The sequence below is a fragment of the Malaclemys terrapin genome, chromosome 6, assembly GCF_027887155.1.
Source record: "Malaclemys terrapin pileata isolate rMalTer1 chromosome 6, rMalTer1.hap1, whole genome shotgun sequence".
Taxonomy (NCBI): Eukaryota; Metazoa; Chordata; order Testudines; family Emydidae; genus Malaclemys; species Malaclemys terrapin.
The window spans coordinates 132,347,988-132,371,262 of NC_071510.1; the positions used below are offsets into that span (position 1 = coordinate 132,347,988).

General features: G+C 50.0%; 1 protein-coding gene across 1 annotated transcript in view; it reads left to right on the forward strand.

Moving 5' to 3' along the window:
- Positions 1-13,344: 13,344 nt before the first annotated feature.
- Positions 13,345-23,275, forward strand: part of LOC128839527 (phospholipid-transporting ATPase ID-like) — a 122,597-nt gene continuing 112,666 nt past the window's right edge. Inside the window, exon 1 of the mRNA XM_054032588.1 lies at positions 13,345-13,646. The gene's annotated coding sequence lies outside the window, so the exon portion shown is untranslated. The remainder of the gene's footprint in view (positions 13,647-23,275) is intronic.

The following is a 23,275-nucleotide window of genomic DNA, read 5'->3' on the forward strand; positions in this document are numbered from 1 at the left end:
TCCTTTCAGCCTTTTGAAGAATTCTCTGAATCTCCTGGATCATTCTTGCCCTGCTTCCAGCACAATACTCAGCTTAAGCATAATCAAGCCAGTTAAAAGAGCATATAATTAATTAGCCTCCCCACAGCAAAACCACATGGCCAGTGATGATGGGGAACTTCAACAGCTTTAGGGCTCACTTTGGCTTTTACCCTGACAACCGGAGCCTCGTAGGCCCCCAGAGCCTCATCCCTGTGACAGAGTCTCCCCTGTTGGATTCATGCCCTTTTGGGGGACGGGAGAATTGGGGACACTTGGTCACAGTTGTATGAAACATTTCTATAAATTATTTAATGAGCTATTTTGCATATCTATTAATAAAGTGCATATAGTTATGTGTGGATTTGGTGCTGGTGCAGACATGGGCTTGATAGCCCTGGGAATTAAGTCCTTTGTTTATTCATAGATTCTAGGACTGGAAGAGACCTTGAGAGGTCATCGAGTCCAGTCCCCTGCCCTCATGGCAGGACCAAATACTGTCTAGACCATCCCTGATAGACATTTATCTAACCTACTCTTAAATATCTCCAGAGATGGAGATTCCACAACCTCCCTAGGCAATTTATTCCAGTGTTTAACCACCCTGACAGGCACTTTTTCCTAATGTCCAACCTAAACCTCCCTTGCTGCAGTCCAACCTAAAGCCCATTGCTTCTTGTTCTATCTTTAGAGGCTAAGGTGAACAAGTTTTCTCCCTCCTCCTTATGACACCCTTTTAGATACCTGAACACTGCTATCATGTCCCCTCTCAGTCTTCTCTTTTCCAAACTAAACAAACACAGTTCTTTCAGCCTTCCTTCATAGGTCATGTTCTCAAGACCTTTAATCATTCTTGTTGCTCTTCTCTGGACCCTCTCCAATTTCTCCACATCTTTCTTGAAATGCGGTGCCCAGAACTGGACACAATACTCCAGTTGAGGACTAACCAGCGCAGAGTAGAGCGGAAGAATGACTTCTTGTCTTGCTCACAACACACCTGTTAATACATCCCAGAATCACGTTTGCTTTTTTTGCAACAGCATCACACTGTTGACTCATGTTTAGCTTGTGGTCCACTATAACCCCTAGATACCTTTCTGCCATACTCCTTCCTAGACAGTCTCTTCCCATTCTGTATGTGTCCTAAGTGGAGCACTTTGCATTTGTCTTTGTTAAACTTCATCCTGTTTACTTCAGACCATTTCTCCAATTTGTCCAGATCACTTTGAATTATGACCCTGTCCTCCGAAGCAGTTGCAATCCCTCCCAGTTTGGTATCATCTACAAACTTAATAAGTGTACTTTCTATGCCAATATCTAAGTCGTTAATGAAGATATTGAACAGAGCCGGTCCCAAAACAGACCCCTGTGGAACCCCACTTGTTATGCCTTTCCAGAAGGATTGGGAACCATTAACAACTGTGAGTACGGTTATCCAGCCAGTTATGCACCCACCTTATAGTAGCCCCATCTAAATTGTATTTGCCTAGTTTATCGATAAGAATATCATGCGAGACTGTATCAAATGCCTTACTAAAGTCTAGGTATACCACATCCACAGCTTCTCCCTTATCCACAAGGCTCGTTATCCTATCAAAGAAAGCTATCAGATTGGTTTGACAGGATTTGTTCTTTACAAATCCATGCTGGCTATTCATTATCACCTTACCACCTTCCAAGTGTTTGCAGATGATTTCCTTAATTACTTGCTCCATTATCTTCCCTGGCCCAGAAGTTAAACTAACTGGTCTGTAGTTTCCTGGATTGTTTTTATTTCCCTTTTATCTACTGGACTGCAGCAGGACAAGCTTCCCACACACTTTGCTCTGTCAACATGCCTGAATCCCGATCTGTGGTTGGACGTCCACCAGGAGTAGCTTGTTCTCCATGCCCCTCTCAGTTTTTAGCTCTTCCATTTTGTGCAAAGCATGGTGGTGAGCTTGTGATGGGGGTCCTGGAGCTGAGACTGGTGGAGTTCAGTGATCACATAGTGCTTAAAGTGCTTGCAAGAGCTTGGCTTTAATTTGAGTCTAGTTCATCAACTGGCTGTGCATAACAATAACAAAAGCTTCCCTGTACCACACCCAGACTCTGTCTGGAAAGCTCAGCCCTTAAAGGTACAGACCCCCAATATCACAAGACTCACCCAACTAAGGTCGGGGCCACCAGCCATACGTTAGATAGGCTATGGGAACAGCCTTCAGGCTCTCTGGAGCGTGACTGGAGTCAGACTGATTGCCTAAAACAGACAGGCTCTGTAACCCATTACCAAGGTTCTCCCAGATTCTTAACTTGAGAGGGTGCCATGGAGAAATATATATCGATTACAAATAAAAGTCCTTCTCTACAAGAACAATCAGGTTGCAAAGTCAAGTATTCAAAAGTCAGGAAATGTCAGAATTAATGTTACCAATGCACCTTTAATTCTGCATCCTCATAGGCTTTATGACAGTCTTTAGTTACATGATCTCATACTATCTATTCCTGCAGGGATTGTTAGGATTTAAACTCAGGGCATTCAAATCCATAGCACAGATCTTTACTATTTGCTCTAAAGGAGTAACTGGAAACAGGAATGGGTTGTTCTCCTATCCTGACACACGCTTTGCCAGCATGTTACACTGCTAGACGGGTCGTATAATGTTGGGTCTCCAGATTCCTGGGTTCTGTTCTTGGCCGTGGGAGTAGTATGTTAGACAAGGCCAGGACCATCCAGGTGTGCCTCTCCTGGTCAGAGCGTGCACCCCACTGCCTCCTTGCCAGGATGACCTTGTCTGTTGGTTTCCTAGTAGGTACCTCACAGCTGCATTTCAAGCAACTCTGTGTTTTTAATGTATTCCTTCTTTCCCTTATGCCCTGGCTGTCAGGTCTTTCATTGCTTTTTATCTAGACCCTCCCTGACAGGTGTTTGTCTAAGAACAAGTTAGACAAACACTTGATCTAGATAATACTTAGCCCTGCCTTGAGTGCAGGGGACTAGAAGACCTCTTGAGGTCCCTTCCTGTCCTACCAATCTCTGATTCCTGGGTGCAGTCCTCAGTTTTGCCCAATCCGTTCAAAATACTGTCCTCCCATTATGGGAGTACCATAATTTTTTCCGCGTTCCTGTAAGTGCCTGGGACAGGGCCCTATGAGTAGCAGCACTAAGGTTGCTGCAGCACTGGGAAGAGCGCAGGCTTAAAGGGAACCAATCAGCCCGTGGGTGCTGGGGGTTACCGACACGTGGGTGGCAATTGCTGGGCTAGTGAGGCAATTGGCTTGGTCATTTGGAGGATATAAATGGGAGGAAGAGGAAGCCGGGGGAAGCTGAGAGGGTGAGCCCAGGCTGAGGAGAGACGCTATGGGGGCAGCTCTTGCTATAAGCTGGCAATGTGTTCTGTTCTACTGTGTAAGTGATAAATAAATACACACACACCCTAACCTGGTGTGTGTTTGCGGTTAAGAGAGCAAAAACCAGGCCAGGCAATGTGGCCCACCGGGCAGTGACAGAGCCACCCTGGTACACTGTTGTTGGTGGCGCTGCCTAGCCCCCTTCTGGGGCTCAGCAGGGGCTAGGGCGGAGGTTTTCAAACTGGGGGGGCGCACCCCTTAGGGGGGCATGCAGAAACATTCGGGGAGCGAGGGATGATGCCAGGTGGCTCGGGCTCTGGCCCTGGGGCTGGGTGACAGGGCTTGGGCTCTGGCAGGGTTCAGGGTGAGAGCACGCCTCCACCTCTGACTCACCTCAGCCGGCCGCCCAGCCCGTGGGTCCGTGTCAACGCCTCTTGCCCAGTGCTGGCTCTGCCCCCCAGGACCGTCGCCTGCACCTTGCCCCTCGCATTCTCAGGGTGGGGGAGGGGCAGGTATTGGGAGGGCGCAACCAAAATTGTAAATCAAAGGGGGGACGGAGAGCTCCGCTCAAAAAGTTTGAAAACTGCTGGGTTAGCGCTTGTGCCTCTGTGCTCCCCGGGCTTCCCTTTGTGGTACTTTTCTGCCCTCCTTGGGCCCAGGCCTACCTTCTTCCTGGTGGGCTTCAAGCTGCTTCACACAGCTTTCAACCAGGCCCTTTTCCCGGCTCACGCTGAACTGCCTGTATTCCTCCCCAGCCTTCCCCAGGGGGAGGGTGACGGGGCTTGAGCCCCGTCACCTGAAAGACAAGGGAAAGGACCCAATTAGTCATGCTCTGCACCTGAGGGGAGTCACTCATCACCTCCTGGATAGCAGACTGATCCCCGGACTCCCTGTAGCACACCTTTTTACAGGGAATCTCTCTCTTTCTCTGCTTTTGCCCTTTGGACTGGTGTAATATGGGGGGTTTGCCCATCTCAGAGCATGAGGAGGTGGGACAGGTCTCTGAATTTAGGGACTGTCCCACAAAGCTTAGGGCAGAGGACAAGCTAACTCGTCTGAGAAATCCTATAGTTAATTGGAGGGGAAGCACCAAGCTCCCCGACTCTAGGACTGGACAGAGAGCCGCACTGCCCATATCCAGTGTCATCAACCCCAAGTGGTCCAAATACGTGAGTTAGACCCCCAAAAATAATACAGTGGAGTTCAGTGGAGATCTTGGCGTGCTAGATCTGAAGCCTTTAGGAAGCGTTCAGGTCATGTTTGCAAGCTTTTTTCCATAACCACAATGACGAGAAACTCGGGGGGGTTTTTTGGTTTGGTTTTTCAAATGGAAGCTCAGACTCTCATAGCTTCCCATGACTCCTGGAGCTGGTGCTGCCAGAATAACACCAAATATCACAAGAGTTTGTAGAATCCTAGAATATCAGGGTTGGAAGAAACTTCGGGAGGTCATCTAGTCCAACCCCCTGTTCCAAAGCAGGACCAACCCCAACTAAATCATCCCAGCCAGGGCTTTGTCAAGCCGGGCCTTAAAAACCTCTAAGGAACGAGATTCCACTACCTCTCTAGGTAACCCATTCCAGTGCTTCACCACCCTCCTAGTGAAATAGTGTTTCCTAATATCCAACCTAAACCTCCCCAACTGCAACTTGAGACCATTGCTCCTTGTTCTGTCATTTGCCATCACTGAGAACAGCCGAGCTCCATCCTCTTTGGAACCCCCTTTCAGGTAGTTGAAAGCAGCTATCAAATCCCCCCTTATTCTTCTCTTCTGCAGACTTAACTAACCCACTCTGCCTGTCCCTCAACACTAGGGCTGCCAATGTTGTATTTCAAAAATGAGGGACTGTTTTCTTAGCACCCCCACCCTCCTCTTGATATCAATTTAATAACAATTAATAATAATCAGCACTCCCCTACCTTCGCCAGGGGTGTTCCTTGCTGCTTTTTTCAGCATTCAGCAACACCCGATCTCGTTGTACAGTGATGGGAAAAATGAGGGATGTCCCTTGTAATAAGGGGCTGTTGACAGCCCGACTTGACACCATGAATCCAAGGTGGTTTTCAGGGTGGCCGGCCTTGCATGGCTCTGGCTTCCCCTTCTCTCTCCAGCCGCCCCTGGCTGCTGGCAAAAACCTACTGCGCCCCCCCCCCCCCCGACAGTGGGCACCGCTCCCCCGGCGCGGCAGGGTGGGTGGGAGGCACACAAGGATTCCCGCCCTGCCCATGGAGCCGGGGCCTAGGCCTGGCCGGAGCACTGGCCTCCCCCATTCCCAAGCGGGGCGCAGTGCCCTGGGGAGCCCAGGCCAGCTGGCTGGGAGGGGGACCTGAGCCAGCCCTGTCAGGTAATGGGGGGTTGGGTTTCGGGGGCGGGAGGTTGTGGGGAGATACTGGGCCTAGCTGAGAGGTCGCCCAGGAAGTAAAGGGCTGAGGGGAGCGAGCTGCCCGTCCCCTCCCCGGCTGTGGCGTTGGGGGGTGGGCTTGTCTTGCCAACGGCCCTGATTTTGCCCCATCCTCACGCTGTGGCCCTGAGGGTGAATCTGGGTCTGTGGCACTTTGGAGTTACTGGGGGAAAGGGGGTTACTGGGCGGTTGTCAGCACGAGGCCTAATACCGAGGCGAGCTCCGAGCAGTAACCCAGAGAAGGGCTTTCTCTGAGGAAGCCTAGGCCCACGGCACACGCAAGCTGCTCCGGGCCATTCCAGGAGCTGCAGCTGCTGCTCAGAGTCAGATCCCCGTCTCATCCTTGTGGACTCGTGTTCAACTGCTTTATTTGCCTCCGTAATAACCTGTCAGCGGGCCCCACAGGTTCATTGCCCTCACACCGACCGAGCTGCCAGGTTTGGGCTGCGACCTTAACAGGGGAGGGCCGGCTTTGGACAAAACACCTGTTTGAACTGGAGCGTGAGGGAGGAAGGTTCATGGTGGTATTTCCGTTTGTCTTCGGTCCGTAAGGGTTTAGTGTGGGGCCTGACCTGAGGTGAGGAGGCTAGGTAACAGGTTCTGTGGGTTACTGCATCCAGACAGTAAGGGAGTAAAACTGGAGCAGTAAATAGAAAGTAACTTTCTCCATTCCCTTTGAAGCCTTCCTGAAGTGATTTTCAAAGAGAGCCCCCTTGGAGAGCTAAGCCGCTCTGTGAATTGGAAATTCAGATTCTTTAAAGCTCTCTGAGAATTAACTTCCACCTTCTATTAGCACCAAGTTTAGAAGTCAAAGTCTCAGGTGAGTAGCAAGCCTATCACACTGAACCCTTCTCTATCCTGAGATGAGAGGAGATAACGAGCAGTTTGATAACCTTGCATAGCACTTCCAATTGCTCAGGCATCTAGTACAGGGGCAGTAGCAGGAGACATCCCGGTATATTACAAAATGTGCTGCTTCTGAGCAAATGACGTTCTGGGCAGAAGTGTGGAGGGGACAAGGTCCAGGTGCTCAGAAAAGTGCAGGGCATGTGGGAAAAACCCTAACTAAATAGGCCCTCAGCTAAAAAATGTGTGACCCTTCCCTGCCCTTCCTCTTTTCCAAAATTCTGCTCTGCATTCAAACTGCATTGAAGGTTTGTACATGAAGATATTGTTAGAATTATTCCTCTTTCCCATTAGTGTGACACTTCTTTTGTTAAGTATTAGGCTCCATTGCGCGGGTGCATGCATGTTTTTGGAGACCATCTTAGCAGAGGACACATTTTTATTTTTGTTCCATGCCCACGATATAATATCCAGAGACCAGTTAATTCTCTAAAGAGACAATGTAGCACTGGTACCTTTCTCTCACTAAAACAATGAGGAGTCCAGTGGCACCTTAAAGACTAACACATTTATTTGGGCATAAGCTTTTGTGGGTAAAAAAACGCTTCTTCTGTGATGCATCTGAAGAAGCGTTTTTTTACCCACGAAAGCTTATGCCCAAATAAATGTGTTAGTCTTTAAGGTGCCACCGGACTCCTCGTTGTTTTTGTGGATACAGACTAGCACGGCGACCCCCTGATACTTTCTCTCACTGTTACTGAGGTAAAAAGGCTCATTTAGTGGCCAGATATGCGTGGTGAAGGGAGCCCTAGTCACCCTCTCTTTGCTATTTTCTTGCTAATCTCCAGGAAATGGTTTAAATCAGCTCTTGCGTGATTTGCTTGCTGTGCGAACTGTGCTTTTGGAAGTTAGATGTGGAAGGGGGGCTCTGAGGGGAGAGGTGTGACGGCGGAGTCAGTGGGTCGCCCAGAATGGGCAAGGTGAAAAGGAAGGAGGTATTTAAACAGTCTGCTGTACTCTGGTCTCCTTTGCTGTGCAAATGAACTTTGCCAAAGTCCTTTTGGCTCAATGGACGGAAGCCTCGTGTTTGAAATACCCAGACCGCCTGGCCACAGGTTCAGGGATGACTGGGCCCTTCGGGCCAATCCTCACCTGGTGTAAATAGTATAGTTCCACTCGTGACAATGAAGCTACGCAGATTTATGCCAGATCAGGATCTGGCCCTTCATCTTTTATTCTACAGGAGAGAGACTGACGCCGAAGCAGCCTGCTCTGCATCTCCTTCGGATGGAACTTTCACTGGAGCTCCCACCAGCTCAGGGAAGACATTAAAGACCCCAGGGCACTTTCTGTGAGAACGTGGGTTGGTTCTGGCATCCTTTGTCAAATTTCTCCTCCCCCTGAATATAAATACTCAGTGACTGTGGTGCACTGAGCTGTGTGATGTGTTAGCTATAACCCTCCGCCCCAGAACCAGCTGCAGTTTAGTGGCAAAGTAATTCTTGTGTATACCTTTTGTGCAGGGCAGGGATGTCGACCCATATTCACTGCTGCTACTCCAGTTTTACACCATTGTTGCAGTGTGGTGGTCCCAGGCCCTTCGCGGTAGGTATTGGAGTTTGTTTTGTGCAGAATCCCTGAGGCCAGCACGAGGCAGCGAGAATCCTGGGCATCAGTGAGGGCTGTACTGATGGCCTTGGCCAGATGTGCTGGTCTGAGACTCAGACAATGGCATCTTTTCTTCACTTAAATGTCCTAGTTTTATTTTAACTAGTGGTGAGTGCACTGACAGTTCATCAGCCCGAGGAAGTCAGTTTGTGCAACAAGACATCCGGCATGGCTGAGAACAAATCAGACTAGAATTAAACATGACAGGAAGGCCTTTTAAATTCTAGCCAGGAACAATAGCCGCGTGTCTGTAGAACCAAGTGTCCTGTTGTTCCTTGGTACGTTTGTGGGTATCTAGCATTAAATATCAGGGTGCATCTGCTAGCACATTGCTGAATGGGAGATTTTTAAAGTTCTGAAAATGAGTCTGGGGAACTGAATATACGTGGGACTGTCCCCCAGGGATCAGGATCGCACCTTCTAAGACAAAACAATGTTGCCCGTTGAGGATACTCTCCAACCTTCATAATGTAGAGATCTCAGTGACTGAGCAAGTTGACTAGTCAGGGTTATGGGGTCTGACGTTCCCCCCAGTTCAACAGAACGCTGCGTCTGGCTCATGTCATGGATGCTGCAGGGTACTTCTCCTCTGTGGGATTTCATCCTTACGTGTGAGCGGTTTGTGTCTTAACCAGCCCGTTTGAATGGGTATTTGTATCTGGCTGCTCCAGCCTTTGTTTAGGGTTGTGCCCACCTTCATCCAAAGTGCTTTCCGCGCTGGGCACTCAAAGGGGGTGGTGTGTGTGTGTGTGTGTGTGCTGTAAATTGCTATATATTAATAACGGATAGTGGCACGGCTTTGCAGGGCATGTTCCGGAGGCTAAAATAGGCATGGTTCTTGCCCCAAAGACACTTTTGGAGTTAAAGGGTTGCCTGGTTGGTGGGGCTTTAGAGTTTGTATTTCATAGAATCGGAGGATTAGGAGGGACCGTCACGGTCATCTAATTTAACTCCTTGTCAAGATGTAGGATTTGTTGTGTCTAAACTATCCAAGACAGATGGCTCCAGCTTCTTCTTGAAAACCTTCAGTGAAGGAGATTCCATGACTTCCCTAGGCAGTTTGTCCCATTGTTCTACTGTTCTTACAGGTAGGAGGTGTGTCCTGAGATTTAATCAAAATCTGCTGTGCTGTAGTTTGACCCCATTGCCTCTTGTCCTGCTCCCTATGGCAAGAGAGAACAACTTTTCTCCATCTTTCTTATGGCGGCCTTTCAAGTATTTGAAGACAGATCTCATGTCTCCCCTTAATCTCCTCTTTTCCAAACTAAACATACCCAATTCCTTCAGCCTTTGCTCATTTGGCTTGAATTCCATCCCTCTGAGCATCCTTGTCACTCGCCTCTCAATCCTTTCCAGTTTCTCTACATCCTTTCTATACAGCAGGGACCAAAACTGGCCACAGTTCTCCAGCTGAGGCCTGACCAGCCCCAAGTAGAGTGGTACCATCACCTCCTGTGACTTGCATGCTTTGCCTCTGTCAATGCACCTACAATTGCATTTGCTTTGTTTTGCAACAGTATTGCATTGTTGACCCATGCTGAGGTTGTGATCCACCACAACTCCCAGATCCTTCTCAGCAGTGCTGCTGCCCAGCCAGTTAACCCCCTCTGGGTTTGTGCATTTGGTTTCTCTTTGTCTTTGTTGAATTTCATTTTGTTGGCTATAGAGTAGTTCTCCACTTTATCAAGATCCCTTTGAATTTTAGTTCTATCCTCCAAAGTGTTTGCAACCTTCCCTCCCTCCTCCTCTCCCCCACCCCCGGCCAGACTTTGTGTCATCTGCAAATTTGATCAGTCAGTGACTCCCACTATTCCCTCTGGGTCAGGGTGACTGTCTGAGCGTAGAACCTCTGTGTTTCCAGAGCCTGTTTCCTAACGTGAAATACACGGATGTGTGAAATACTGAAGAACGCACCTGTGCTTTAGCATCGCTCCTTCAATTAGGGAGGCTTTGTCCACCTACTTGGACCAGCAGGAGGCTGGATCATGGTTTAGTTCTGCACTTGTAGCCATCCATCATTGTTGTGTGGAGTCCCCTGGTGATAGGGAGCGTAGGGCTATGGCACTGGCCGGGCCAGGAGCTCTGAGAAATCTTGTCAGAGGCCCCTGCTGACCTTTTCTCCTGGCAAGTACATTACACCCCAAACACTTACAGCGGCGGGCCCCTAATACAGCAAAATGTTTGTACAGCCGGAACTGAAACTGAACGACCGTGGTCAGTAATCGGCACACCAACGAAGAAACAACATTCAGTGCAGATAAGAAAAATACATCTCTGGCACCATCAGCAGAGCAGAAACCAAAGGCAAAGCCAGGAGTGAGGGAGAGGCCAGATCTGTCAGTTCCCTTCCCTGCAAAATACACTTTTTAATCTCCTCTGCTTGGGAGCTTCTGGAGATAAGGCTAAGAGGAAGTAAAGGGAAAAATGAGCGATGTGGGCGGCTCTAGCAAAATGAGTTTCCATTAAACAGCAGCATTTGTCCTGCCTTTTGCCACCATTATTGCAATTAAAGTGAACCCTTCCTTTTTAACTGCAAACACAGACCTCTTTCTTGCTGCCTCGTTGGCTCTGATAGTCTGAATGGTTTAGTCTCAGATTGCAGTCACGGCTCCACATTTTGAGGCTACTGCTAATTTTAAACTGACTTTATTTTTGGTTGTGGTCCCGAAACACTGAAGAAAATAAACAATCGTAATTCTGCAAACTGCTCCAGACTTTCCGTACCAGCATCTTGAGGGCTGATGGCATCATTTTAAGTGTTTACCTCTGGGAGAGTATAGCCTGTTATTGCTAATTTTAACTCGGAATCCAGCAGGGCTGTTGGAACCATTAGTATTTTTCCTTAAAGTGGAAGAGATTACTCTTTTTAAGAACAAGAAATGGAACCGAGGAGAGAACTGGATGTTGACAAGAGAAGAGCTTTGTCTGCTCATTCGACCAGAGCATACGGCATTTGATACGTGATTTCCCAGCTTTTTAAAAGTATTTTCAGGATGCCTTGAGTCAGCCCTTCCTTAGGCAGGAGACTCTGATTCTATTTCAGATACGTATCTGGCTCCCATTACCATAGTAACTAAGCCCCCCCCCCCATCTTTAATGTATTTATCCTGACATACCCCTGCGGGCTCGGGAAGGATCATTATCCCATTTTACAGACAAGGAAACCAAAGCACAAGAGGTGAAGTGACTTGCCCAAGGTGTCTGTCTGCAGCAGAGCTAGGAATGGAATCCAGACATTGGCATTGGGTTGTCTGTTTCCTCCGTTTTAACCAGTTCACGTCATTAGGAACAGAGAGAAGGAATTTTGTTTGTCTGTGATTTTTAACATGACACTCTCCCTTTCATTCTTCCCTTTCCGCTCACTAACGTTCAGGCAGGCAGTGCCAGCATTTTTAAAGCCTACCGGTGGCTGATCCCTGGCAGTCAAACTCAAAAAGAAGGTGGTGGGAATATCCCGAGAACCAATCGAAACTCCATAAATCAGATGAACGGGTGGAGGCTGCATTACTGAAGTGCTGGTGGTTTCAGGAGAGATGCTGGAGTGTGGCAGTCAGCCATAGAACGTTTTCTAGCTTATGGTTTCATGCTGCCCCCCATCACTCTAGCAGCTGGGCATGTTGAACTGAAACCCCACAACCCCAGCTGAGCCTCCCCTTTCCAGACTTCTCCGCATGGAGAGAGCCTTCAATCAGTCTAGTGCCAAAGACTGAAGTGCCAGCAAGACTGGCCGCTCTGAGCGTGGGGGGGGGGGGGGAGAGGGAAGTCCCGGGGGGGCTGTCAGGGGACAGGGAGCAGGGGGTGGTTGGATGGGGTGAAGGTTCGGGGGGAGGCGGTCGGGGAGCAGGGGAGTTGGATAAGTGTGGGAGTCCCTGGGGGGGGAGGGGGCTGTCAAGGGGTGGGGGGGGAGGTTCCAGGGGATTGGATAAGGGGCGAGGGGTCCCAGGAGGGGGCAGTCAGGGGGACAAGGAGCAGGGGGGGTTGGATGGGTCGGGAGGTTCTGGGGGGGGCAGTCAGGGGGTGGGAAGTGGGAGAGGGGGTATAGGGGCGGGCCAGGCTGTTTGGGGAGGCACAGCCTTCCCTACCCGGCCCTCCATACAGTTTTGCAACCCTGATGTGGCCCTCGGGCCAAAAAGTTTGCCCACCCCTGCTCTAGGGTGACCAGATGTCCCGATTTTATAGGGACAGTCCTGATCAGGGCGGCTCTAGGCACCAGTGCAGGAAGCGCGTGCCTGGGGCGGTAAGCCGCGGGGGGCGGCCTGCCATCGCTGTGAGGGCAGCAGTCACGCGGCCTTCGGCGGCATGCTTGCGGGAGGTCCACCAGTTCCGCGGTTCCGGTGGCAATTCGGCAGCAGGTACGCCGAAGCCGCGGGACCAGCAGATCACCCGCAGAAAGGCCGCCGAAGCCGCGTGACCGCAGACCGCCCGCAGGCATGCTGCCGAAGCCCGCCTGACTGCAGTGCTTGGGGCGGCAAAAAACATAGAGCTGCCCCTGGTCCTGATATCCAGGGTTTTGTCTTATATAGACACCAATTACCCCCCACCCTATGTCCCGATTTTTCGCACTTGCTATCTGGTCACCCTAAGACACTCTGACCTGTGAGTTAATTTTTATTTGCATGACAATAGTGCCCAGAGGCCTCACTCAGGCCCAGGCGCCATTGTGCTGAGTGCTGTCCAGACCGAAACTAAAGACTGGTTCCTGCCCCAGGGGGCTTACCTAAATCTCAGTGGCTCTTTCTTACTAGAACTAGCAAAGATTGTAGTCTCTGGCTTGATGGGGAAGATCTGTTGTTTCACTTCTGAAGTTGTCTATTGAAGTTGTGGCTTGGGAACCAAACCAGAGTCTGCTGAATGCAGAAGGTTGAGCACTGGAATCTCTCTCCCTTGCTGCACTGTGTGTACGAGTGAGGTTTTTCAGGTGGTGTTTCTCTTACAAGAAATACAGAGTCCTGTTTCCGGTGCCAATGGTATTAATCCCTGATGTCACACACGAGTCCAATGATCAATTGCTTTTTATTTACTCAGTGCTACACGGTGCCTGGTTCCACCCACAGACCCAGGAGCCATGCTGTGTGTTTGTCTCTTGTAGCCTTTATTAACTATGCCAAGCGCCACGGGGACTCACTGTAACTTCTGAGCTTGACTAAGTGTCCCATGCAGCACGTCTCAGCACAGTCTCACCTGCAGCTCCTGGAAAGAGCACTTTTCCCTGTTGGGCTTTATACCACTGTTGACGAGTTAGAGAGAAGTTTGGCATTCTGACCTATATGTTTATCTAAGGATTTGAAAAAGAAGCCGTAGCGTTTCATGTGGTGCGTAATCACATAGAGCTTTTCTTGGCAAACAACTCCAGATAGAAAAGGAGACACAGAGCACAGCCAGGTAAGTCAATTCTTTTATATGATCTAGAAGAAAAATGTAAATCCTCATGTGAGAAGCCCTGATTTCAAAGCTTTCTAGTCCGGTAATTTCCTCTTCAGAATGCTGGTTTCGTCTGCTTCTGTACATGTGCGATAATGACTGGCATTCTAGCGGCTGTCTTTGACGTTGATTGGCGATAAGTTTCCTGCAGGTAATGGAACCCTATTGTCGCCGTGGTGTTCAGACCAACTTAATGAATTCAGGCCATTCAAGTGGGGCCTGATCCAAAGTCTATTGAAATCAATGGAAAGGCTCTCACTCATCCTCTCGCCATTTATTTTTTCCCTGCAGAGATTAACTTTTGCTTTCTCTGTGTGCTGAAATCTGAGAGGTCTCTTGCCATCCTCAGCGCCAGCGGCTTCATCTGTATTTTAACAGAGATTTAACTACTGGAACCACTTCACTAGTAATGTGATGGATTCTCCATCAGCTGGAGTCTTTGAATCATGATAGGATGCCTGTGTAAAGCTCAAAAAGAAGTGATGGGCTCAGTGCAGAATTGCTGGATGACATTCTCTGGCCTATAGGAGGTCAGACTAAGTGGTCATAATGGTCCCTTCAGGGCTTAAATTTCCAGGGCAAATCCAGCTGTCCTCATGCAGAAAGAGCTCCTATAGAAGCCAGTGGGACTTTGGCCTGAGTAAGGCCAGCAGGATTAGCTCCTCTCTGTGCTAGATGCAATAGGTTTTCTGCACTAACCCTATAGCACGACTCCACAGAACGTAGGTCAAAGTCTTTCCTCTGAATATTAGATAAGCCCAAGTTACTGATGAAGTTGTGAAAACACCCTGCTGGCCTAGGTTGTGGGGCGTGTGAGTGTGAGAGACCTGCTTAAAAGCAACCAAAGGATTCATTAAACAGCATAACAGCATAACAGCTTTCGATTAAATCTCCGAAAAAACTTCCAAACTGTAAGAAGAGCAGGACAATGGAACAAACGGCCTCAGGAAGTCGTAGAAGCTCTGTCACTGGAGGTTTTCAAAAGGAGGCTGGAGCCATCTGCCTTGGCTGGTTTAGACACAAGTCCTGCCTCTTGGCAGGGGATTAGACTAGATGACCCTTGCAGTCCCTTCTAACCCTGTGGTTCTATGATTAAATGCTTTGGGGGCTTGTCCCCATAAGGGAAGATGTGTGGCAGGTCACCTGTGACAAGTTTAACTCGCCTCCCCAGGTGGGGAAAATGAAAGCCATGTAATGGAAGACTGGTGTCCCCTATAAGAGCACCGGGAAGCTCAGGAAACTTCAGAGCTTGTAGAGAAGTCCCTGGCCCCAGGGGAGGTTTGGAAGCAGAGCCAGAAGACTGAGCTTGGGCTGGGTAAAGCCTGGGAGTGGTGGTTGAATCAGAGGAGAGATGGTGAACAGGGACCCAGCTCCAGGAAGGAGGGCTGGGGAGTCCCTACCAAAAAGAGAGAGAGAGAGAGAGAGACACTGAACTAGACTTGGACCTGGAGGGCCAGTGTGTGTACTGAGGACTGAATAAATTGGACCCCAGAAGGGGAGTGTTTTGAACTGTGATCTGGAGTTTTTGAGGAGTCCAAGGAGCGGAACTGTGGCAGGGTGTCTGCAAAGCGACCTCAGCGCGAGGGGGCGCTTTTGTGGCCGTCACTCTGTTCCAGGGCTTTAAAGAGGTCTCTGCATCTCAGGTCAGAGCAAAATAAGCTGCAGTTCACGAGGATGCCTTGTTGTTGTTGTTTGACGTTCACATTGCACTGGTGCAAACGTAACGCGTTGCTTCTTTTGAAGTGAGGGACTCATTTTTCTTAGGCTACATCTACACTACAGGGGGGAGTCGATTTAAGATATACAAATTCAGCTACGTGACTAGCGTAGCTGAATTCGACGTATCGCAGCCGACTTACCCCGCTGGGAGGACGGTGGCAAAATCGACCTCTGCAGCTTCCCGTCGACGGCGCTTACTCCCACCTCCGCTGGTGGAGTAAGAGCGTCGATTCGGGGATCAATTGTCGCGTCCCAATCGATCCCCGAGAGGTCGATTTCTACCCGCCGATTCAGGCGGGTAGTGTAGACCCAGCCTTACATAGGCAAAAAGATTCTCTGTGGACATGTCTTAGCTTCTGGTATGTGATTTAGTGCATTTTCGCTTTGGTTCTGAGTTCTTGGCTTATTTACAACCTACATAGCCTTTGACGTCACCTTTCTGAAGTTAACCGCTTCTCTCTGTGCTGAAAATAGTGAGAAGGAGAAAACGGCGAATCTGGTGTGGTGATAGACACCGTATCAGTCAAATACGCTGCTCCTTGGGAGTGTATCTCTTTGCATGTCAGACTGTACCTGGCTTCCATTATCTGTGAGAAAAGCTAAACAACATCGGACAAAAATAGGTTTCTAGTGCAGACAAGTAAGGGTTCTGTCGTATGCCTTGCGGGAGGGGATGGATTACGCTGTGCTAGGATGCACTTTCCTGGAAGTCAGTCGGTCCGTGTTTGCTGGGCGGCCTTTCCATTTTCCATTCCACACGCTAGTGAGCCTGATTTAGCGCTCCAGCTTGATTCCATTAAAGTTAGTGACAGTTTGCCGTTGACTCCAATGAGAGCAGGATCAGACATGTGTATAGGTCTGAGTCTGGGAGTGACAGTGGTGTAAAACCAGTGTGCAATCATAATCAGGCCCACTAGATATATGAAGGCTGGAGAGCTCAGTGAGATTACAGGCTATCCATGACGGCATAGTCTGTAGCTGCAAGCATTATGAGACACTCACGTTAACATCCCCAGCAACCCAATACCCGGAAACAATTCAATCTACCCAAAAAACCCAGAACCAGACCCCAACTGAGACATTTTACCCCAAAAATAGAGGAGATGCAGAGAAGTCCACTAGGTCTTCATGGTTGTCTGTGGAAGGTGCTCTGATGTGAGGGTGATGGGTAGCAATGTAATATCCTGTGATAGTTGGTTCAACACTGCGGCTGGGAAGTCCAAGAATAGACAAAGCGGGATGTATGTAGTGCACTCGCGTGAGATCCCTTCTGAGCTACCATCACACTCACGTCAGTGGCCCATCGGCTGCTCCATTTGCCTTTCTAGGTCATTTAACGTGTTATACTTGCCTCACATTGTGTCCTTCTGGCTCCATCCTTTGTGCCATCCTGAGTTTATTCTGCCTTTTGGAGTTGCCATCAACAACAGCCCAGAGCCACCTGGACTTAGCAAGTAACCAGTGTTAGGCCTTTCAACTTTCCCTTCACTTCCTCTTGGTAACGCTACTGCTTGTTGTTGAAATTGTTACCATTGTCTTCAAGAACTTCGCCACCACTTAGTCCCCCCTGCACCTTGTTTTTCTAAGGCTGTGGACAAGCAGAAGTTAATTTTTCTTATTATCAAAACTACTGCCTCAGCTTTACAAGTTCACAAAAGAGCTGGAGTAGGGTTACTTGAGGGAAAAATGAGTATTCCCTGTGATGCTCTGCAGTAGATTTCCCCCCCCCCTCCCATAATTGTTCTTTAGCACAGACAAGACTAGAAATATGAACTGAAATGAGACCAAAACAATCAAAACTATAGGGAAAACTGTTGCAGTGGTTAAATGAGCTGGGGAACGAAGCCAGCGAAGTCCGTCACTAAATCTTTCAACTGCTGATTGATGATCACTTGCTGGAAATGTTCTAGAGATGTTACACTCCTGCCACAACAAGCAGCAGCCAGTGAATGGATTAGATGACTTCATGTGGGCCCCTACCAATGTTAACCACTTGGTTTCACTCCCCTTCCATCCTCCGAACCCCCCACAAGCTGTTCTAGACATTCCAAGCAACTTTGAGCTAAAGTTGTATTTCTAAAACCAGCTTCAAAGATGACTCTGGAGCGTTTACACTACAGTAAAGGTTTGCATTGAGCCAGCCCTGCAATGTTGTTTCAGATTGGTTAATACAGCGATGTACCAGTGCAGCCTGTTTACATGGTCATGTCTCTCTGGGATGATTGCATCAGCATGGCTGTGGTCAGCCTGGAAGCTTACATTTCCCATCCCATCCAGAAGAGACTGTGCTGAGGGCAGATTTTTCAATTTTTTCATCTTGATGCACATGGGTCTATATGCAAAACTCCAGTTAATGCTAATGAGAGTTCCGTATGTAAATACCGCACTGTACCCGTGCATGGAGATGAGAATAATAGGTCCTTTGTCCCTGGCTTTGGGCGCTAGGAAGATGTGGCTTTTCCCTTAAACACCTTGGGTCTAGAGGACAGAGCATGGTCTAACAGCAAACAAACTATAGTTGCATGAATGCAAAGGTGGCATGCTACTTTGAGAACTGTCTCAGGCCCTGAAACTGCCTGTACATAGCGCTGGCTGAGTGCAGTGACTTGTAGCTGATATTTACTGGACAGGTTATTCTGTGCAATTGAAATGAAAACTGTTGCTATACGTGTAGTGAAGTGTCCCCAAGGGAAGCTCCATGGAAGATAATGGACTAGTGCATACCTATACCCGTGTGAATTTGATGCTTAGTCTTTTCTGTGCCATTTCAGACTCTTGGGTATTAACTCCAGTATCCCTATTCTGGCTCAGCTAGTACCTGATGTTTCAGAGCAAAGTCATGTTAACCCTTCTGGGGGGAGGGATAGCTCAGTGGTTTGAGCATTGGCCTGCTAAACCCAGGGTTGTGAGTTCAATCCTTGAGGGGGGCCATTTAGGGATCTGGGGAAAAATCTGTCTGGGGGTTGGTCCTGCTTTGAGCAGGGGGTTGGACTAGATGACCTCCTGAGGTCCCTCCCAACCCTGAGAGTCTATGATAATACACCTGGCCAGTTGTGCCATGCTGTATGTGATGGGCATTTCTCACTGATCCCTCCTCTCTGAGCTTGCAGAACTGGAGATTGTATAGGTCAGGAAGTTACCCAACCACAGGCTTTAAGTCTAGAATAATCCGTCAGTCTGCTTGTATCTCCCAGCGTGAGTGCAGGGGCGGTCACTGCTGTACACCTGTGGATAGAATGTCACACTTGCTTAAGGGTGTGTGCTCTTGTCACCCTCTGGGAACTGAATATGACTAGACAAGCTGCAGAGTTGACCTCTCTGGGGTGTTGCCATTTTATCACCCTCCAGTAACTGCAGCCTACGGAGGCTATAACATTGACCTCATATACAAGACAATGAATTGCTGCACTCTGTCCCTGAAGAATGTGCATGTCTTTGGCCCAGGGGAAGAGAGGATACAGGTGCACTCGCACTTAGCGTGTTTAACGTGGAATTGTGACTAAAGCATTTCTGAGAATAATGTGATCTGTAAAAGGGATCCCCTCTGGGTTCTGTGCGGAGGTTCTCCTGCTAGACACTACTTGAGGGTCAACGTACTGAATGACAGAAACTGGGAGAGGCCAGGAACTGCCATGAAGACCACGTCCTCCCTCTCCAGACATCTCCACTCTGGCTGACGCTGCCATCAGAAAAGCAATAGAAGCTGCCCTTCTTCTGAAATCCCATGGATCACGCTCATGTTCACAAAGGCTTTGGGCAGGAAACGGCAGGGGCGGAGGAGGTGGAAATGGAACAACGCTGCAGTGCAGCCCTTACGAAACTCTTCTTCCAAGCGCTTGTCTAGACCAGTGGGCCTTGCCCCTCCATGACCCTCATTGGGGCAACTTTGGAGCTCTGAGGGCTGATCCACTGGCCATTCCCTGATCTCCTGGTACTGCTCTCTGACCGGTTTGCTCTACTTGCCGCTGGATGGCGCCGCCTCCTGGATTCGCTTGATCAGGCCGGTGTCCCTTCCAGTGGTTACACCCCGTCAGTTTCTCCCCTGCAGCCCCTCAGGAGCCGCAGTGTCCTCTTCGGGACGCAGCCCTCCAGCCAGGTCACTCCTGTGATTTCCCCTTCTGGGGGAGCGTAACAAGGTTCCCGCTCTCCGGCGGTATCGGGCAGTCGTCTGCTTCACTGCCTCACGGTGCCGCTCCCACAGGGGAGCCTGGGCCACCCTCTACTCCGGGTTCCGGCTCAGGGACCCTCAACACAGCAGCCAAAGTCCTTTCCCTGAGCTGCTTCCGTACCTCCTGGCCTTCCCCGTCTCTTCCCTCCATCCTCCCAGGGACTAACTTTAGGGAACTCATCTCTGCAGCCTCCAAACACTCCTCTCTTCCCAGGGAGTGACTGCAGCCTTTCCCACTGCCCCTTCCGCTGCCAGCCTCCTGGCTTGTGTAGAAACCCCGCCCGTCCCTCGCAGGTGAGCCTCTATCTGATTAGCTGCCTCCAGCCTAAAGCTCCCCTGTTTGCAGCCAATTAGCTGATTGGGGCCCCCTGGCCTAATCCCACTCTTGCAGGGCCAGTGCGGAGCACACACCCCATCAGATGGTCTGGTGCTGATTCCATCTCCACGTCTTGAGGGCTTGCAGAGAACTCTCCATGGTGCCTTAGCGTAGCCCTCTGTGTAGGGTTGCAGCAGGGTTTTCACAGTGCACAGATCTCATGCAGCCTTCTCAGGAAGAACTGCATCCTTCCTGCTTTAGTCCTGCATTGAGTCTCTGCCACCCAACCCCCCAGACACGTCAGTGTCATAAAGGTACCGTTCTCCCTGCGCACGGGGCCAGCCCACGGCGGGTTGTACAGACAGCCTAAGTCTAGTGCCGTCTCACTGGACGGGCTGAATGTCCCTTAGATGTGTGCCAGGACTGGGCCACAGTGAGGGAGCTTCTGACTCCTCCAAGACCTTGGCTTGTCTTTGATAAGTCCAGCTGAGGAGGGCGCCTGTGACCGAAGGCTTAAAGGATCCCTGCATACAGCATGTGTGTTAGCTACAGCCATTGCCTTGCAAATATCAGCAGGAAATGTTGTGTAACACACACTTCGAGTGCTTTAATCTCTCTGCACTCTGACAAGCCTGGCTGTTTTCCTACCCTCAACTAGTGATTTTCTAGTCACACTGGCATGATTAGCCTTCCACAAGCCCTCCTGAGTATCCCCCGGAGGCTCACTGAGGATGATCGGGAAATGTGCACTAAACGCAGACACATTTTGGGGTTTGCTGCTGCTGCAGGTGGTAATTATTCCCTTTGGGTTTCTCTAGCAGCACAGGTATGAGCAGCAGTTCATAGTCAAATAAACACACACAGCCTTGGCTTTGACCTCCCTCAAATTCCATTGACTTCAGGGACCAGCCAGGGCACCCAGCACCCCCGTACAGGCCCCGTCTACTTGAGAGAGCACCTCTCCTTTTGATCGGGTCTCCCCCTCATAGCAGTGAGGGGGCTGGTGAGTGTGGGAGACAGAACTTCCCTGGGAGCTGGCCCTCAGCTCACTCGTTGCCACAGAATGACCCTGGGCCTCCTTGGGCTCAGAACTAAATGGAAAACTCTGCTCCGCCACAGTAACACCCACTCCCGCAGAGACACGATTATCAACAAAGGGAAGGGCCAGAAACTGACCCTGCTCGCTTTTCTACGGGCAGCCAAAGAGAGAGAGATGCCTGGGGAGGTGGCCGTTATGATGGCAACAGGGCCATGTAGCTACCTAGGCAGATAGGACAAAGGTCAATGGAAGGAGGTCACCACGTTCCTGTTGGAAGCGCAATGTGGTTGTGTTGTGGATTTCCTGGTAATGCCATTGGATGATGAGTGGTGGTCATGGGGTGAAGTATCGCTGAGCGGAAGGCAGGGAGCTTACAGAAGGGAGTCTCTGGGTAGTTAAGTTCAGGAAGGCTGTGCCCAGTGCAGAGGATGCATGGAAGAAGCACAAAGGAGAGTGGCAGGAGGAGGTGGCTAAGAGAGATGGAGAAGGGATGGTCCGAGCACTGAGATGGGGCCAGGGCTCTGCTGTTCAGCTGAGCAATTTCTGCCAACAAAGAGATGGTGAGCGCCGCTCTGTGATGTGACGAGGATGAAGACACATCTTCACTCATTGCAATAAATACAGCTAGTGTTACAAGCCATGGGCATAGATCCAGGCTCTGGAAGGCTGCCTGGCCCCCAAATTCCTGAGCTAGGGGGTGCACAGCCCAACTCTAGATCTTCAATTCCCATCACTAATGTTCCTCTTGTACCCAAGGCCAGAGTGTATATTACACACACACACACACGCCAATGAGATGATGTTGCACAATTTATTATGGACTGAAAGGGCCGAGATCAGGGGTGGGGTAGCTGTGGGGGGATGTGGATTACAGGTTGGGACCAAGTTCTGCTCAGTTCCATTGCTGTAAATCCAGAAGAACCCTGCTGAAGTTAATGGAGTCAGGGCTTGGCCCTGAGTGTGAGAGAGGTGTAATGGCACAGTAGCTTGCACTGATCTGGTAGTGTGTGCCCATAGTGTGGCTTACACAGCTGTGGTATCCTGGGAGGATGTTGAATGGTGCAGTGGGACAGGCCTCCTGTTAGGGAGTGTAGCAGGAAAATCTGCTTTCTTCCCCGCCGTGTGTAAATTGCACTTGTCCTGAACTCCTGCTGAATCCTAATCTGTGTGAGTCCCATTATTGTCTACACACCCACTGAACCTGTTTTTTATCAGCGCACACCTGATGTGTAACTTGCATCGCCCTCTTGGAGTCACAGTGGTGGGCGCAGAATAAGAACCTGGATAGATAGATAATTTGGCCCAGAGGCTTCTATGCAAGTTGCACCCAAGAAACCAGTTCGGCAATGGTATGAATCCAGAGCAATTCCTTTGAAATCGTTGGTGTTGGTCTGAATGTCCACCGGTGCCTGTGACCAGACTCTGCATTGTTTGACTGAATTTGGCCAGCCGGGGTGTGTGTGTGGAGTTTTACAGTGGATCTCTTGGGAAAGCAGGAGGTGCTTTGGGATGCACCTCCCACTCTCAAGTCACTCCACAGCATCACCTTCCTGTGCCCTCTTCAGTTACTCCCACAGCAAGTCAGCCGGGGAGGGAGGGTACGGGACAGTAAGGGCAGCTGGGAGAGGATGCACCAGAGGCTTGCACGGGGGTGCCTGCTCAACAGAGCTCCAAGCGCCCATGGCAAGCAGCAGACAGACCTGGCTGTGAACTCCTGACCCGTGAGGGGTGCTGAGTGGCGAGCCCTAGGAAGATTTGGGGGGGGGGGCAGAGCAGGTAAACTAGGGGTGTTGTGGGGAGTGAGGGGCTGGACAGCTGGGGAACCATCCAGGGTTCATTAGGAAAGCTTTAGGCAACATGTGTCTCATGGGTTTTTTGCTCTGTAGCACCCCCTGCTGGCTGAGTGTGGCACGGCAGGTGCTCCCTGCCTCAGTTTCCTCTCACCAGGGTTTTCTCTCTCTCTCCCAGCAGGGGTTCGTGTGGCTCAGCCCCCTGGCTGGGTAGCTCTCAGAGTTTACTCCCCTTCTGGGGTAACAAAAGTTGACACCGTTTTTTCACTCTGCTTGGGCTCCTCTTCGGCCCGCTTTCTGGGCTCCCTTTAAATCTTTCTCTGCAGGGACAGGGCACTGATTCCCAGGCCACTTCCCTGCAGTTCTTCCAGGACCTTCCACAGCAGCGCCCCCCCCCCCCCCCCAGTCAGTGGGGGAAATAAGCCCTGCAGCCATTGTTTTGTAAGATGCCTGCAGTGGTCAGGGGGCAGCCTAGCTTTGCTGCACATGCTCTAGCTTAGAAATAAGAACGAAATTAATGGAGATATCCCATCCCCTAGAACTGGAAGGGACCTTGAA